Source organism: Chlorocebus sabaeus, chromosome 20, assembly GCF_047675955.1.
Source record: "Chlorocebus sabaeus isolate Y175 chromosome 20, mChlSab1.0.hap1, whole genome shotgun sequence".
Taxonomy (NCBI): domain Eukaryota; kingdom Metazoa; phylum Chordata; class Mammalia; order Primates; family Cercopithecidae; genus Chlorocebus; species Chlorocebus sabaeus.
In genome coordinates, this window is record NC_132923.1 from 106,463,848 (window position 1) to 106,476,775 (window position 12,928).

The window sequence follows — 12,928 nt, forward strand, 5'->3', positions numbered from 1 at the left end:
TCACTCATGTCAACAAATATCTATAAAAGTGCCCATTATGGGCCTGGCTCCAACAGTGAACCCCACAGAGCTGGCAATGGCAGAGACGGGCCAGCTGGACTCCCTGCCCTGGCCGCTGTGGCTGCTGTCGCTGCTGCCATGTGAGAGCTTCCCTTCCATGCTCTTGCTCTTCTGCTGCTCAATTTCAGGCATTCTTTCTTCCCCTCACCATATGTTGGCATTATTATTATTTAATTTCCTCAGACTTGGTATAAAGGAAAAAAGCAGATAAATGGAGGAAAAGCCACAAAGCCAAGTAGAGAAGTTCTCCCTGTTGATTCCCATAAGAAATAACCAGGTTAACTCAAATTAATTCAAGGCTGGTCATACTTGAAGAACAAAAATAAGCTAGTTAACTTCATGTTCTTAGTCTAGGATTAATCTATTCATCAGCTTAGCTCACGGGGAAGAAACGTGCTTCTTCAGTAGTTTTCAAACCGAAAATAAATGCCTCATTAGGTTAAACGTATTAGCCTGAGAACAGTATTGATGTCAGGCAGACTAATGAATGTCATTATTGGGAAAGTGCAACAGTCCTCAGAGGGACCCGACCCATGGTCAGGAGCTCACTGCAAATGTGCTCACAAATGTGCTCAACTGCTGTGCCCTCCGGGACAGAGGGAGGGAGGGAGGGAGGGAGGGATAGAGAGGACTCAGGGAGACAGGGGGAAAGGGACTGTTCTTGGAGCCTTGGCTATTCCTGGAAATGACTTCCTCTGATGAGTGCAGGCATCTTTGGCCATTTGAGAAAGTCCACGGGTAAAGGAGGGTCCATGTGTGATGTCATTCACTGTTGCTTCCAAGAGGAGAGGGCAGTTTTAGCCTCTAAATAAGAGAGACAGCACAGGGGTCGAGGCTTGAATATCTAGTTCCACAGGGCCCCCCTCCCATGATGAGCCACTCCAGCAGCAGTGCCTCCGCAGCAGCTTTCCCCACAGCAGCTCCCCTGACAGCAGCTCCCCCACAGCTGCTCCCCCATAGAAGCTCCCCCCACAGCAGCTCCCCCACAGTCACTTCCCCCACAGCAGCTCCCCCACAGCAGCTCCCCCCACAGCAGCTCCCCCCACAGCAGCTCCCCCACAGCAGCAGCTCCCCAAACAGCAGCTCCCCCATAGCTGTTCTCCCACAGAAGTTCCCCTGACAGCAGCTCTCCCCATAGCAGCAGCTCCCCTGACAGCAGCTCCCCCATAGCAGTTCCCCCATAGAAACTCCCCCCAACAGCAGCTCTCCCCACAGCAGCAGCTCCCCCCACAGCAGCTCCCCCATAGCAGTTCCCCCATAGAAACTCCCCCCACAGCAGCTCCCCCAACAGCAGTTCCCCCATAGCAGTTCCCCCATAGCAGTTCCCCCACAGCAGCTCCCCCATAGCAGCTCCCCCAACAGCAGTTCCCCCATAGCAGTTCCCCCACAGCAGCTCCCCCATAGCAGCAGCTCCCCTGACAGCAGCTCCGCAACAGCAGTTTTCCCCATGGCAGTTCCCCCACAGTTTCCCCTACAGCAGCTCCCCCCACAGCGGCTCCCTCACAGCAGTTTCCCTTTCTTCTTCCCTGGACTGGCTCCAAATCAGGATATATCCTGTGAGGGAGACATGAACTCTTCCTTGTCTTGTCCATAGAGGCCCTGTGTGTCATCATGGTCTTAAGGACCCGCACAGGCCTGCAACTCCTCCATGATTTGGAGATGGTGTTCCCACCATGCAGAGCCTTCCCAGCTGTGCATTTATAGGTGTGAGTGCCCTTTCCCTGGGAGCACCTGCTTTTTTGTAACATGGACTCTGTGCATTGAAGTTGCAATTTAATTTCAAGCTGGGGTACTTCATGCAAACTCTGAGTGAAATGCTGTTTATTGTTTATTATTTCTGTAATTAGTTGCTTAGCTTCTATATTCTATGGTGGTGGGGACCATGTACCTAGCACATATAGCAAGCATACAATAAATGTTTGTTGAATGACTGAATGAAGGAATGACTGAAGGGAGATATAGATTCTAGCAATGGAATGTCTCCAGATAGTCTCTCTAGACATGGGAAAATTTACTGTGCTTTTTTCTATTTTTTAAGAGTAAAGGTGGTGGTAAAGGGAGAATTTGAAAAAGGACAGGTGTCAGATGCAGTGTTGAAAGATAACTGAGTAGAACTACGTTGGGATCAGAGAGGCATGGTGTATCAGTTTGCTATTGCTGCACAACAAGCCATCTCAAAACTCAGTGGCTTAAAATAACAAACATGTATTTAGCTTAAGAATATGTAGGTTTGCTGGGTGGTTCTGCTGCTCTGGGCTGGCCTGAGCAGGTCTCTTGGCTGGGATTATTAGCCCCTCAGGATGGCTGGCATGTTGGTTGAAGGCTGGCTGGTCCAGGAGGCCTTGGGCAAAATAGCTTATCTTTGGAGGATGTGTTCTCTCATCCTCCAGTGACTAGCCCAGGCTTGTTCTTATGGCGAAAGCAGGTTACAAAATAGAGCAGAAGTACACAGGGCCTCTTGAGGCTTAGGCTCAGAAATGGTACAACGGCCCTTCTGCAGCCTTGTATTGGCCAAAGCCAGGAGAGGTCCAACTCAGATGAAGTAGTGGGGAACTAAATTTTCCCTCCTGATGGGAAGGGTTTCAAAGGTCATGGACACAGGGAAGGGTAGAAAACTGTCACCAGTTTTGCAGATTTACCATGAATGGTTTCAATTCTCATCATATGGACCTTAAACTTCTCTTGTGAGGGGGGATGTTTAACAAGAATCATGGGATCAGGGCAGAGGATCAAAGAGAGTTTTTCCAGCTATCTATGACCAACCCTGTGTCTTAGCAAATGTTCCCTTATTCAGGAAGGGTCAGCAGGGAAGAGGTGGGGTTGTAGAACCTGGGGATATAAAATCTCTGCAAGAAGAGAGGGTTGTTTTTGATTATAAAAAGTATTGCCCATAGAATGGGTGGCTTTGGTTTCTTGGTGTGTATCAACTCAATGACCACAACTAGGGGGGATTTAACAAGGGGATTTTATTATTGCAACAAGTAAGGAGAACACCAGGGATAGGTCCTGAAGTAATGCCTCCCTGAACTGGGAGCTGGATCAGGTTTTATAAGCATAGGGTAATAAGGCATGATCTGATTAGGTCTTGCAAAGAGATGATGCCAAGAGGCATGATCTGATTGGATCCTGCCATGGGGTAATGCCAGAACTTGATCTGATTGGATCTGATTGGATCCTGGATCTGCTGTGCAGTGTCCGCTTCTTAATTCGGTCCCCATTCCTCTGTCTGAGTACTTAGGTTCCCCCTGTAGTTGCACACTTGGTTCATCTGGGCATGTTCGGGTTACATGATCTGAGGGTCCATGGAAACTGGAAAACAACTCACGACTTTGTTCCATAAAAGTTGAACTGCATTTGGGTCTGTTGTAGCTGCAAAAGGGCTGCCATGTGAAGGAGGAAGTAAATGCCCTCCATGCAGCCTGAAGGAAGGACTTTCTAACAGTCACACCTGTTCAGAGACAGAATGGGCTGCCTTGAATGGTGGTGAGCTCCCCATCCTTGGGGGTGTGCAAACACGAGTTAGAGGGAGGCATAATAGTGAGATCAAGTGCTTCAAATATGGTATCAGACAGGCCTGGCTTTGACGTGCTACTTGGTGTTTCAGGGTGAATGATTTTAACTGTGTGAGCCACAGTTTCCTCATTGGTAAAATGAGGATAATAATATTCCTTACTGCAATGGGTTATTACAAGGTTTTAATGAGATGGTACATGTAAAACATACATAAAGGCTTCCCGTGACTGAAATCCGAGGGCAGTGCTACTTCTGCGCTATATTCTTTTATGTAGGGGATTCTGGCATTAGATGAGGTTCCAGGCCCTGGTCCACCTCCTGCATTTAGAGTCTTTAGATGATATCTCTACTAATGTGTCAGAATTAGGACACTCCCCCTCTCCTTGCTCCCTGCCAACCCTTAGACCTCTTTAGATCTCTACAAGTGGTCTCTACTGGCTTGGACTCCTGGCGTTGAGGTGGGATTTCCAGTTCTCTTGCTCCCCACTGTCCCTGTGCGTGTGAGGATGCCTGATGCCCAAACCATAGGGACTACAGTAGCCAGAGGCTATTCCTCAACACACTCGTGAGGTTTGAGGAACAGAGGCCCCTTTTCACGGGGGGTGACCTGTAAGGGGCTTCTCAGTCCACCGCACAAGGCTTATTTTCTCTCTGATGAGACTTTGATCATCCTCTCTGGACTCAGAAATGCAACTTAATCTCAGTGGTAGGAAAAATAATTAAGACTTGTAAACCCGTGTTGTAAATGTCGCTCCAGGGCTCCTGGCAGAGCCGCCCAGTCAGTTTGATCATTTCTTGGGCTTACTCAAAGGCCCCCTCTGTGAGTGATTGGCCACTTAGCCCTTGTTAATGGATCTAACTTGCACAGATTTTAAGTGTTTTCTTGGAATTGATCTTTCCGTGAAAAGTATGCTTTGGAGATGTGAAATAACCATCAGAGAGCCTTAAATGAGTTACACTTTATCAAGCGGAAAAAACAATGCACTTGAAACAGGCTCTACAGGGGAAATGGAGGGCTGGGACCTTCCCTGTGGACCAGGAGGGCGAGGCGAGGGGGGCCATGCGGCTGAACTTGGTTCCTTCTATGGTTTCTGGGTTCACCTGGGGAATGTTACATCATGGGTCATTCTCTCTGCTTTGTGATGTGACATTTCCTGCTCCTGTTCCCACCCCAGCTCTACCCATCTCTGCAGCAGGGCTGTCGGAGTCGCTCTCCTCCCCACCAGGGGTTGATGGCTTTGCCTGGAGAAGGGAGGTGAGGAGGAGTCCCACACTCTCATCGACCATCCCCATCCTCTGCCTCCTCCCTCCTGGGCCCCATCTACTGAGCAATGAGCTCTGGAGACCCTGGGTAAAAGGAGGTGCAGGCAACCCAATCTCCAGGGAATGTGACCACGTGGAGGTATCTCACCAGAGATGAGAGAAGGGGACGAAGCCCCTGCCCACTGGTTCCCCACACAAGAGGCCTGAGGAGGGAGCTCAGTTCATCTAGATGCTCAGTTGTCAGACATTTGCTGAGGGCCAGCCTGTGCTTGGCTCTCACCCCCACCAAAAAGGGATCTCTGTTCCTCAGACCACAGTCTGAATATGTGAGGGAGCAGCTCCTGGCTCCCACAGTCCCCACAGTTTGGTCACTGGGCATCCTCACGTGCACAGGGGCTGGAGATATTGGAAGGATGAACCCCAATCTCCACCCTCACCACATACAGCGAGGCCACGTTGCCTCTCACTCGCACCCCATTGCTTCTGTGACCTCACCCTGCTGTATGTGCTCCTTTTAGCGCATTCCACCCCCTGACTCTAGATGCAGTTGGTCTGTCAACGTCCATCTCCCCGGGAACGTCCACTCTGTGGGAATGGGGCTTTTTCTGTCCTACTCTCAGCTGGAACTGCTCCTGGCGGGTAGCAGACGCTCTGCTTTGTGAAGACGCTCCCTTCTGTAATGGAGAGGGCACAGAGCAGCAGGTGTCCTTAGTGACCACCTTCCTTGGTGTGTGAGGGCGAGTGCACAGCGGACATGAGTGAGGCACCTGCAGCCTCAGCCAAAATCGCTGAGGACACCACTGTACATGGAGCACCAGGTCTCAAAGCCAGCAGACTCCACCCTTTCATGACTGATACTAGTGCAACCCTGCCAGAGACAAACTCTTCCTCACTCTGCTGCCAGGCCACACTGACCTGCATGGCCACAGCACAACTCAGCCTAACCCCACTGTGGGTGGAGAGCGGCGGTGGCTGGGGCTTCTCTGCTGTGTCTCATTGGTGACCCTCTGGCCCTCTGCTCATCCAGACCCTCAAGTTTCTGGTCCGGCTGCTCCAATGGTGGAGTTGGGAACCATTTTGTGTCCTTTGCTTGGCTGTCCCCAGCCTGGGGTGGGGGAGTTGGGGTGGGCTGCAAGCTAGCAGTGTGCTCTGTGGGAGGGCTGCTCTTGCTTTCAACCTCACTGCAGACAAGAGCTGGAGCAGAAGAGACACCTACTGATGAGGCCTCACAGGTGATTTGGGCAGGCACCTAGGGAGCACAGACATGTCTCGGGCCCAGGGCTGAGAGACAGCCACAGTCTTGGTGGGTTTGTCATGAACACAGGGGACAGATCTGGGCAGGTGCCCAGAGACTGTGGGGAGTCGTGTGTACGCTCAACATGGGATGGGAGAGCAGACTGGGTCCTGCTAGGGTGGAGAGGGGGAAGGGGATCCCCAGGTCCAAGAGAGAGCAGTCCTAACCAGGGTCCTGGGTCAGCACCTGCGCTCAGGCTCTTGGGACACAGAGACTGGGATTCAAATTCCAACTCTGCCACCTTAGGCAAATCCCTTCTGAGCCTCAGTTTCTTCATCTGTCAAATAGGGATGGCCAACCTTTTAAAATGAGATATCTATAACCAGCAAGGTCCGTGGGGCCCAACTGTCTGCATCCAAATCCTAGTTCTGCCACTGCCTGACCATAGGAGTGACTGTGAACCTGTGAACCAAAAAGTTGCTGATATAGGTCTCAATCAAATTTAGAAAGTTAATTTTGCCAAAGTTAAGGAAGCACCTGTGACACAGCCTCAGGAGATACTGGTGACATGTGCCCAAGGTGGCCGGGGTACGGCTTGCTGTTGTACATTTTAGGGAGACATGAGACATCAATCAGTATGTGTAAGATGTACATCGGTTCGGTTGGGTAAGGCAGGACAACTCCAAGGGGGCAGGGCAGTGGGGGGATCTTCCAGGTCATAGGTAGATGAGAGACGAGAGATTGCATTCTTCTGAGTCCTGATCAGCCTTCCACTGAATACACAATTTAGTCTGACTCAGAGAATCTGCATTTTTACATAAACAATAGGGCAGAGGAAGCCATCAGATATGCACTTGTCTCAGGTGAGCAGAGGCATGACTTTCTGTCCACGCCTCTGAAGATCAGCTGTTAGTTTACATTGCCAGGGTGAAATTCAACAGAACTGTTGTTAGATAAAGATCTTGAGCCTACAAGGAATTTTCTTGTGGGCAATTTGTGAGGGAAGTGTGTAGCTCTTTTATCTTTTTAGCCATCTTATTTAAGAATTAAAATGAGAGGCAGGTTTCAAGTTCCCAGCTTGACTTTTCCCTTGGCTTAGTGATTTTGGGGTCTGGAGATTCATTTTTCTTTCACAAACCTGTTTACAAAACTTCTCCGGGCCTGAGCTTCTCATCTGTAATATGTGGGGATAATAGAACCTCCCTTATTGGGTAGGTGAGGATGAAATGAATATACGTTCAATGAGCTCAGAAGAAAGGCATTGCCCATAGTAAGCATACATAGCTGTTTTCTATTATTATTATTATTGTTATTCATAATTAGTCATGTCCATCCTCTGCTCAGAGCCCTCCCTGGTTGCCCTCTTGCAAAGCCCTCACATCCCCTAGATGGCCTCATGCTGCCACCTTTCTGAGCTCCCTTCCTATCTCTGCTCTCCTCTCCAGCCACACTGGCCTCCTGGCTGTCCACTCCACCTCAGGGCCTTTGCACTCACACTTCCCTGCATCTGGAATGTTTACCCCAGGCTCATTCGCTTCCTTCCTTCAGGTCTCTATGTGGCCCACCCTGGCCACAAGGCCTCCCCTATCACCCTCTGTCTTAGTCTGTTTTGGCTGCTATTACAAAAGACCTTAGAATGGGTAATTTATAAACAACAGAGATTTATTGCTTACAGTTCTGGAGGCTGGACATTCCAAGCTTAAGGTGCTGGCTGATTCAGTCTGGTGGGGGCCGTTCCTTGTAGATGGGTGCCTTTTCGTGGTGTCCTCATGTGGTGGAAGGGGCAAACAAGCTCCCTCAGGCCCCTTTTGTTCTTTGAGACAAGGTCTCACTCTGGTGCCCAGCCTAGACTGCAGTGGTGCGATCATGGCTCACTGTAGCCTTGACCTCCTGGGCTCAAGTGATCCTCCCACCTCAGTCTCCTGGGTAGCTAAGACTACAGGTGTGTGCCACCATGCCCAGCTAATTTTTGTATTTTTTTTGTAGAGACAGGATCTTGTTATGTTGCTAGTCCACTCTCAGACTCTGGGTCTCAAGTGATCTGCATGTCTTGGCCTCTCAAAAAGTGCTGGGATTATAGGTGTGAACCACTGAGCCTGCCCCCCATCCCTCCCGCTTTATTATTTTTAATCAAGGTGCTAATCCCATCCATAAGTGCTGACCCTCATGACTTAGTCACCTCCCAAAGGCCCCACTTCTTTTTCTTTTTTGAGATGAAGTCTTGCTCTGTCACCCAGACTGGAGAGCAGTGGCGTGATCTCGGTTCACTGCAACCTCCAGTTCCCAGGTTCAAGCGATTCTCCTGCCTCAACCTCTCAAATAGCTGGGACTATAGGCACGCACCACCACACCTGGCTAACTTTTTAGTGGAGACGGGGTTTCGCTGTGTTGGCTAGGCTGGTGCCTCACTTGTTAATACCAACACTTCGGGGGTTAGATTTCAACACATGAATTTTGCAGGGACACAAGCATTCAGACCACAGCACCCTGTTTCTCCTGTTCTGCTTGTTTTCTCTTCACTGCATTAATCTGACATTATGTTGTCTGTTAATTTGGTCATCATCCATCTTCTTAATCAGAATATGGGCTCCATAGGGTCAGGGACTGCAGAGCTTTGGTTGGCCAGGCCTGGGCCACATGGTTCATCCCTGAAACCAAGGGGAGAGCCCATCCCAGATGCATGGAAGGAGAATGGGGGAGGGAGTAGGTCCCTCCTCTCCCAGGAAAACCAACCCAGATTGAGAATCCATAAATGGCAGAAGGGAGTGGAGGGGCAAGGAGGGGAAGAAACCACAGGTGCCTACGATAGAGTGGAAGGCCAAGATCAGGGACTTAAAGATGAGGGTGGCCTGGGGCTCCCAGCTGCAGACTGTCGAGTGGGTAAGGGAAACAGCATGGACTCTGCAAGTTCACCTCACCGCTCTGTGGAAGCCTTCCTGAGCTTCCTTCTGCAAAATGGACATGACGATCTGCACCTTGCAGGGCTGCCTGTGTGTGAGATGTCTGGCCTGGGGAGGGCACCCAGGAACCAGGGCTACTGTTAATATCATTTGGAGGATGGGGCACACAGAGCACTGTGGTGGGAGTCATGAGGCCTTTGTTGGGGCACCAGCCTTGCCCTGTGTCTGCTGTGTGGCACTTGGCCTGAGGCACAACACTGCTCCACCTGCCCTGCTGCCCCCATGGGCTCTTGAAGGGAAGGGGCCTTGCTGGGGGATGGAGAAGAATCGTGGCATCCTGGAGCTGGGGGAGAGAATGAGGTGATGTAGGCCCACCCCGGATCTCACAGGAGGGGAATCATACAACACTCCTCCAATCTCAGCCCCAGAGGTAACTGAGGGGCTGGGTGAGTTGGTCCTGCCTGGTTCCCACAGGCCATTCAGACCCTCAGCTCTGTGTAACTACTGTGGCTCACCCATTCCACCTGCAGAGGCAGCTGGTGCTCTTCGAGAAAGACCTTTTCTAGAACCAGGAAACTGTGAGGAAAAGCAGGAATCCTCTGGGGATGCTCCCCACATCCAGCTGATGTAGAACTTCTCTTTTCAGTCACTTTGCAAGCCAGGGACCCCTGGCAAGCCATGCCCCACCCAGGCCTTGCTCAGCCATGCCTGTGTGCCCCAGCTTGCCTGTGTTATAGGTAGTACCCACGTTTGGTGGTTCCCAAGCTCTTGTACCGTGCCCAAAAAGAACAAGGATATGTTGGACATTGAAGGGTGAGGAGGGCATAGAAGAATTCTATTGAGCGATAAAAACGGCTTTCAGCAGAGAGGGGATGTGGGGTTTGTCCCCCTACCTGAAGGTGGGAAAGTTCCCTTGTGTGACTGGGTCTGGGGCCTTTTATGGACTCAGAGTGGGGAGTGCACACTGATTGGTTTGAGAGTATGCAAAAAAGGTGAAAGTGAAGACACCACTCAAAGGTGGGCACAACACTGTAGAAAACCAATTAGGAAAGGGTAGGTGTATGTAAAACAGGTGAAGTGTGGGGACAGATCAGAGGAAAGTGAACCAAGCAGGAAGAGAGGTTCTCAATCCAGTCTGAGGATTTAGCTTGTAGCTTGGCTTTCAGGCTTTAAACTGTCTTCTGCTTGGAGGCGGGGCTTCTCTGGGGACCCACCCCTATCTGCCTAGGCATTTGGCTGCCTCCTGTCTCTATCACAACAACATGTGAAAGATCAGCTCTGAGGTCGCTGAGCTCCCTGGCTGTTCTCTCGGGACTCTCTCCAGCCTCCACTCCAATTAGGGGACTTTCCCTGGTATCCTCAGCTCCTTCCGGGGTCCCCTGAATCAGATTGGCCAGAACAAATGTGGAAGAGGCCCTGCTGGGCTCCTCAAGCTGAACCCAGGATGTCTCGGGGCTTGGGGAAGAGAGGGCAGTGGGTGGGAGTGGGGTGAGAAGGCGCTGGAAGCAGATCAGGCAGGGCTTTCTGGACAGAGTAGGGAGGAAGGAGGGTATTCTAGTGAGGTGGGGAGCCATGGAGGTTTCAGCAGGGGGTTCACGGTCTGATTTATATTTTAGGGGCAAGAGAAGACAGCAGAGGCTCAAGGAGGAGGCCTGACAACAAGTGAGGGTGGAGGGAATCCATGTGGGGCTGTGGACGGGATGCTGAGCCTCCAGGGCTCCTGGGACCTGGATGCACATGCCCTGGGCTCTTGTGCAGGGCCAGCTTTGATCCAGCGGAGCTAGGTGGACCCAGAGATGCTGCAGTCTAGCAAGCTCCCGGGGATGCTGCTGCTGTTGCTGGCGCGCGGCCCACACGTTAAGCAGCAGCTGGGAGAGGTCAGCTGGTTCAAGTATTTGTTTCACATGTATTTCACGAGGGCTCTCTACACGCCAAGTGCTGCAACACAGTGGAGAGCAAGACAGGTGTGGCCCTGCCCTCTGGTGATGGCTGATGTAGTCCGTTCTCCTTAGTTGTTTGACTTTGTCTCCAAGTTTCAAACTGAGATTCTCACGAGTGAGGATCTGGTTTTCCCAGCCTGGACACAGTGTCTGCTCCAGGCCTGTTAAACTGCAGGTTTGGAGGGGCTCCCCAAACAGGCCTGGGCTAAGCAGGAGAGTCGTGTGAGGAGAGAACAATGGCCAGCTCTACACACGTGGGAAGCACAGTTCCTGCTCTGCAGATGGGGAAACTGACACCCGCAGGAGTACAGTGACGTGCCGAGATCTTGCAGATGGCAAGGTGGAGAATCAGGGCTTACATCATGTTCTCTTGGACTCTGACTCCGTGGCTTTTCCACTGCTTCCCTCCCCAGAGCTCAGCTGTGGCTCCCGCATCTGTTCCACTGGCACACTTACTTCTGCTATGACCAGAGCAGAAAGCAGGAAAGCCGACTTCCCTGAAAGAGGTAACCTGCCTGGGGCTGTCAGGAGGAAGGCCCATGGGAATGCTTCTAGCATCAGAGTCCTTTGCGGTTTTCTACCAGAAGAAGGCACCGTACTGGTGTCCGTCCAGAGAAGGCAGGGCAGTCAATGCAATTTAACCCCATGCTCAATTATTCAACACAAATAACAGTCGAATTAAGATTCATGGTTTCATGATTATTGTTGCATGACCCAAGCATTTAATTGGTGGTGGACATATTTACGTGAGTCCAGCAGTCTGATCCCTAAAATCTTCCTCAGACTTTCAACCTCCATAAATCATTTTTGGTAACAGCCATCTTGTAATTACCACAAAGTCCAAAGTGGAGAAGGCCTCTCTGCAGACTCCGTGCCCCAGGGAAGGTCGGTTGAACAAGTCCCTCTCGGGAGGAGGGCTGAGATTTCACCTAGTGTCTGTCAGCCAGATGCATGAACTCTGGTTCCAGGAGACAATCTCTGGCGTTTGCTTAGTGGGATGGATGGAAATCTGGGCAAAAAACAGCCAGGAATGATTTATGAGGGGGATTGCGGGGGGGGGGTGTGTTGTCCCTGAAGGTTACTGAAAACCACATCTGCAGATGTGAGGGAGGGAGGGAGGGATGTATGTGTGTCCCCTTCCCCATGACACTTCAGGGCTTCTTAGGATTAGGTGGGTGACTTTGGGCGGTGATTTAACCTCCCAGTGCCTCGGTGTTGCCACCTGGAAGTCAGAGTGGATGGACCTTCCCTGACAGGGCAGTTATGAGGGTCACAGAAAGCGCCCAGATAAATAAGTGCCGGTGACTGGAGTGTGGTGCGTGGACAAATTCTGCTGGGCGAGGTGCTCATCTGGTTCTCACATGTCCTGTTGCTGACTGTCTGAGGAGGCCCTCGACACTGCTTGGCAGTCCTGACACTGCTTACTTGGGTCACCTCCCAAATAAACCACTCACCCTCCCTGTCACAGGGTCTGCCCCTGGGGAAGTCCAAGACAGGGGGTGAGGGGAGGCATGGGCCTAGCAGGAGCAAGGCTGTAACCCAAGTCAGAGGGAACTGGGTCCTGGGAAAGGTTCCAGATTAGGATTTGGTCTCAGGAAAAAGGCAGGAGCCAGGCTATTAGACCTGGCGCCCAAGGATGATACGAAAATGATGTGAAACGTAAGAACAGCAGAAGTTTTTACAGGTGCCTGTGGTGTGCCAGGCGCTGCTGATACACAAATGAATTCATGTCATTCTCACCAAGACCCTGGGGGTAGGTTCTATTATTGTCCCCACTTTACAGATGAGGAAACCAAGGCTCACAGAGGTTAAGTAACTTGCCGAAGGGAAGAGTAGGGTGAGGAGCGAGGCAGATTCAGGGCCTTCTCTCCTCAGTTACTGGCTGCATTGAAGGCTCTGAGAGGTCCTGTGGCAGAGAAGCAGGTGGTTTGCAGTTTTTCCCAAACACATGTGACAAAGAATCCTCTATGCAGAGGATCTCTCTGACCCAAACAGCTTGGGGCTTCCAGGACGGATGT